Source organism: Salvelinus sp. IW2-2015, unplaced genomic scaffold (assembly GCF_002910315.2).
Source record: "Salvelinus sp. IW2-2015 unplaced genomic scaffold, ASM291031v2 Un_scaffold463, whole genome shotgun sequence".
In the NCBI taxonomy this organism is placed as follows: domain Eukaryota; kingdom Metazoa; phylum Chordata; class Actinopteri; order Salmoniformes; family Salmonidae; genus Salvelinus; species Salvelinus sp. IW2-2015.
Window position 1 is genome coordinate 898737 of NW_019942557.1, and position 6122 is coordinate 904858.

Sequence of the window (6122 nt, forward strand, 5' to 3'; positions counted from 1 at the left end):
AGAAAAACGCATGTCAAAAATGTTATGAATTGATTTGCATTTTAATGAGGGAAATAAGTATTTGACCCCTCTGCAAAACATGACTTAGTACTTGGTGGCAAAACCCTTGTTGGCAATCACAGAGGTCAGACGTTTCTTGTAGTTGGCCACCAGGTTTGCACACATCTCAGGAGGGATTTTGTCCCACTCCTCTTTGCAGATCTTCTTCAAGTCATTAAGGTTTCGAGGCTGACGTTTGGCAACTCGAACCTTCAGCTCCCTCCACAGATTTTCTATGGGATTAAGGTCTGGAGACTGGCTAGGCCACTCCAGGACCTTAATGTGCTTCTTCTTGAGCCACTCCTTTGTTGCCTTGGCCGTGTGTTTTGGTCATTGTCATACTGGAATACCCATCCACGACCCATTTTCATACCCTGGCTGAGGAAGGAGTTTTCACCCAAGATTTGACGGTACATGGCCCGTCCATCGTCCCTTTGATGCGGTGAAGTTGTCCTGTCCCTTTAGCAGAAAAACACCCCCAAAGCATAATGTTTACCTCCATGTTTGACGGTGGGATGGTTTCTTGGGGTCATAGCAGCATTCCTCCTCCTCCAAACACGGCAAGTTGGGTTGATGCCAAAGAACTCCATTTTGGTCTCATCTGACCACAACACGTTCACCCAGTTGTCCTCTGAATCATTCAGATGTTCATTGGCAAACTTCAGACGGGCATGTATATGTGCTTTCTTGGCAGGGGGACCTTGCGGGCGCTGCAGGATTTCAGTCCTTCACGGCAGTGTGTTACCAATGTGTTTCTTGATGACTATGGTCCCAGCTGCCTTGAGATCATTGACAAGATCCTCCTGTGTAGTTCTGGGCTGATTCCTCACCGTTCTCATGATCATTGCAACTCCACGAGGTGAGATCTTGCATGGAGCCCCAGGCTGAGGGAGTTGACAGTTCTTTTGTGTTTCTTCCATTTGCGAATAATCACAGAAACTGTTGTCACCTTCTCACCAAGCTGCTTGGCGATGGTCTTGTAGCCCATTCCAGCCTTGTGTAGGTCTACAATCTTGTCCCTGAATCCTTGGAGAGCTCTTTGGTCTTGGCCATGGTGGAGAGTTTGGAATCTGATTGATTGATTGCTTCTGTGGACARGTRTCTTTTATAYAGGTAAGAAACTGAGATTAGGAGCACTCCCTTTAAGAGTGTGCTCCTAATCTCCGTTCGTTACCTGTATGAAAGACACCTGGGAGCCAGAAATCTTTTTGATTGAGAAGGGGTCAAATACTTATTTCCCTCAATAAAATGCAAATCAATTTATAACATTTTTGACATGCGTTTTTCTGGATTTTTTTGTTGATATTCTGTCTCTCACTGTTCAAATAAACCTACCATTAAAATTATAGACTGATCATTTCTTTGTCAGTGGGCAAACGTACAAAATCAGCAGGGGATCAAATACTTTTTTCCCTCACTGTATAGACATGTAGCAGATGTGAAATTAAATCCCTTTAATAAAGTAGGCGAGGTCGTGATCTTTGTGTTTCAACTTGGATTATAATATGGAGCCTGAAGTCCACAGACCTTCATTGCCATGGCAACTCCCAGGAGTTTTATTGGTTATTACTCAACAACTGTTATGTTTCCTGAAGGCTGACTGCTGGTGGAAAATTGCTACTCTTGAGGAGGAGGGTTTACAATTCTCGATCTTATTATTTTTGGAGGGTTATGGACTTTCTGTTTCTGCTTTAATTTTTGTAATCTACAACATTGAAGGTAATGTTGATATTTACAAAATATTGATAATGTATTATAACTGATTCGTTGATTATGAAACATGTTCAGTACCATACTAACAAAACACATACAGTATCCTCTTACTGTATATCCACTTTCTGTTTCTCAGAGCCATTAGATGAGGGATCCCCGTCCATGTATAACCACCGCCATTATTGAGCATCAGAAACAAACCTAACGTCCAGAAACTCACTTCCTCTGACTCCTTTGCTAACCTTTGCTATCCTTTGCTAACCTTGCTAACCTAACCTCTGTTACTGCAGAGGGCAGGGATAGAACCGTCATCATTTATTAACGTCTACCTAGGCTCGGATTCACTGTCCAACCACTGGAGCGAACTTCAATGTTATAATGTAGCCCGGGACTAAAGACAAAAGAAATCGAAGATCAAAATATCAATGACTGTGACATGACGGGAGAGAAAGATCGAGGATGGATTTTATACAGCTTTCCGTCCATTCAGAATGGTATTTTGAAGGCACATCTTTTGAATCTGTGAGTAGAATCACGCTCCATTTATAAATAACAAAGGCTTCCGGAGGATTGGAGAGCCTCTATCTGCATTTTTTGTCAGAAATAGGTTTTTGACATAGTCTTGTTCAATGTTCTCTACCTACTGTATATAGTACTTTAAATACCCTTAATTCATGTTGTATAGTAACACAAATATGTTTCTTGTAGGATAGGCATACCACAATCTTCAGTGCTAAGGAAGAATGTAACAGTATTTACTAAATAAAGCAAATACCATAACACGGTATGCGGTACAATTCTAACGAACAACAAATGTCGATAAAGATAATGCAATGTACAAATGACCTCAACTATCCTGTACCCCCGCACATTGACTCGGTACCGGTCCCCCCTGTATATAGCCTCCACACTGACTCGGTACCGGTCCCCCCTGTATATAGCCTCCACACTGACTCGGTACCGGTCCCCCCTGTATATAGCCTCCACACTGACTCGGTACCAGTCCTCCCTGTATATAGCCTCGTTATTGTTATGTTATTGTGTTACTTTTATAATTTTTTACTTTAGTTTATTTGGTCAATATTTTCTTAACTCTTCTTGAACTGCACTGTTGGTTAAGGGCTTGTAAGTAAGCATTTTCACTTGTTTGATTTGATACTGATTTGATTTGACCTCTGGTCGGATGCAGTCCCATACACATTCACTCAGCTGCGTAGAAAATAATGTCCTGAATACACAGCCAGGGGAACTTGCTGCGTTCTGTTAATGCACTGTGGCTCCAATAAATCCATAGCATGTGGAAACGCTAATACCTCTCAAACACACCATTTAATTGGAGGAAATCAGATTGCATGGCCCTGTTTGGAGCCCAGCCTATCCTACTGCTATGCTGTGCTATAGGTTACAGAGTAGGCTACAGATGTTATTTCCAACAGACGCCCCTATAATTTAATACACAAAACATACAGACATTAAGCTGGTAACTGGGGAGAAATAAAGAGTGAAAGAAAGAAAGGCTTTGAATAATGAATGAGAAGAGAGGCCTGTTAAACGGCAAAGAAGCCTTTGAAGTGACATAACTTACTGCTGCCACAGTGTTCATATCATCACCCATCATTGTTCAAATATGGAGAGACACACAGAAAGAAAGGGAGGGAGGGAGACAGAGAGACCAAAAGATAGGAGAGAGAAATGTCTAGGGTTCGCTCACCAACCAAGAATTCACAAAATGGGACAAACACCAAATTGAGAATCTGCATGCAGAATTCTGAAAAAATATCTTCTGTGGACAACGTAAAACACCAAATAATGCATGCAGAGCAGATTTAGGCCGATACCCGCTAATTATCAAAATCCAGAAAAGAGCCGCTAAATTCCACAACCACCTAAAAGGAAGTGATTCACAAACCTTCCTTAACAAAGCCATCACCGACAGAGAGATTAAACTGGAGAAGAGTCCCCAAAGCAAGCTGGTCCTGGGGCTCTGTTCACAAAAACAAACAGACCCCACAGAGCCCCAGGACAACAACACAATTAGACGCAACCAAATCATGAGAAAACAAAAAGGAAAACATATTGGAAAGAATTCACAAAAAAAACAGAGAAAACTAGAATGATATTTGGCCCTAAACAGAGAGTACACAGTGGCAGTGACTGATCCAAATTTAAGGAAAGCGTTGCTATTGAGAAAGGCTGCCGTGGGCAGACCTGGCTCTCAAGAGAAGACAGGCTATGTGCACACTGGCAACAAAATGAGGTGCACTTCCTAACCTCCTGACAAATATTAGAGAGACATATTCCCCTCAGATTACACAGAGAGAGAGAGAGAGAGAGAGAGAGAGAGAGAGAGAGAGAGAGAGAGAGAGAGAGAGAATATATTACGTGAATACCGACTGGGACTATTCTGAGTTCCCATCACCCTGTTAGATGTGGCACAAGAGGAGATAGTTTTACTTGAACAATTAAGACACCAAAAAGTTTTGTTTTGTTTAATGACTTGATTTAAGTGTCGTGGCAAGGTGAGGATTAGAGTCTTTGGTGACTTTGCTATTTAGATTTGGACTGTTGGGTTTTCATAATCTTCAGTTGGTAGACAAAATACAGGACAGATGCTATAGGAAAGACAGTTTCTTCTTGGCTCATTCAGTACTTCTATTCATTATTTCCAAAAAAGTGGCAATTAAGACATGTGTTTCTGTTTGCTCCCTGATAAACTATTCCTGCCATTGCCCTTATCACATAATTCCTTAGGGCTCCCTGTTTTCTAATAAATCTCCTGAAATCTCAAAATAAAACCAATTTCATGCCTCTGACAGCACAAGAGTGAGATTTTTTTTATGTGTCTCGATTACATTATTAATGTGATTCACATTCAGTGAGTGAACGCTGGTTAAGGAACATTGTCCGTGACATTCAAACTAGACATCCACTTGGTATGAGTTGGGATTAGGGCTGCAAAGGGAGGGTATTTTAGAGGAAACATTCTAAGTTTACCGGTAAACTACCAGAATTGTTTATATTTCAAGGATTTGATAATTTATGTAATCTATCAGAAGATATATAGTGGTCCTTTTGGGTTCTTCAGATTATCACAGGTGTCTGTAATTATCTCTGGCCTTCTGTGTGGCTTTATAACATGTAAAATACATGAAATAATTTAAGATGGTTTTATAATAGAATAACAAATCTGTAAAATATTCTCCTAAATATAAACCATCAACTTAGTGAATACTATTGGTGTTTAATATGAGCGTTTCAGCATTAACCTATTTAATCCCATCGGTCACAATAGTGACCGTAAAAAACATTTTCAGTTATAAGGCTCTAAAAATTTTACTGAATGATGTATCAACGCATTCCCAGCAAATATTGAAATAATAAAGGGTCTCAATGAAAGATGYGCAGTGTCACATGTTTAGTGTGAATTGTCACATGACCAGAGCTGTTTACTTCCTGGTTGCACCATGAGAAGAGGATGGCTGCATCAAAGCTCCCAAACAAAAGGTTAGTAAAGTATGTTAACATAAAGATAGGACAAAGATTTTTGGTACACATCATCTTTAAGGTGTCTAGTATTGATACATTAATTTGCAATTACTCAACTTTGTTCAGTGTGGTCATAGAATGTGTAAACATGTTGACGGCAACAATAGTGACCGGCGGGATAACACAGTGYGTCTAGGTATACACATAGTTATACACACACATAGTTCTTGTTTTACCTAACTTTCTACTCTGTTCTTTCTTTTAGTTTCACTTTGAGTCAAGTTCTGGATATGTTAGATCTAGGTGACTGCCCAGACAAGGCATGCAACATTGCAGTTATCCCTCAAAATGAGAAAGATGCTGTCCTGAGTGATTGTGATAGCGATGGGTCAGATATGGACTATGGACAGCCCATTTGCCAGCCAGGCTGTTGAATGATCAAATTGGCAAAAGCATGAGAACAAGTGAAAGAAAAATGAAATGAAAAGTCTATAGGGTGAGAGAAGACAGTACAACGACTCTAGGAGAAAAGAAAAGTCTAAGAAAAAAGACATCAAAATGACTTGAATGTTTTTGGCAAGAAATCAATTTGATTCAATGACAACTGTATGACAGTAGGATGACTATCACAGTCAAATAGTGATGCCAACAAACATATGCTTGCACTTGTCTGAAGCCTAACTCTATGAATATATGTGTATATATATATAAGACTCATTTGGTGCAAAAGTGGGTGGCTTTTATATAATATAAATTGTATTTTGTTCAGTTAGCGCTCCTACTTGAATGCATATTCTACAGGCTACCTCTATCCTAAATGTACCTTTATGTTCAGTGGAAATGAATCCACAGACTGCTATACAGTTGTTAGTGTATGTTGCCCT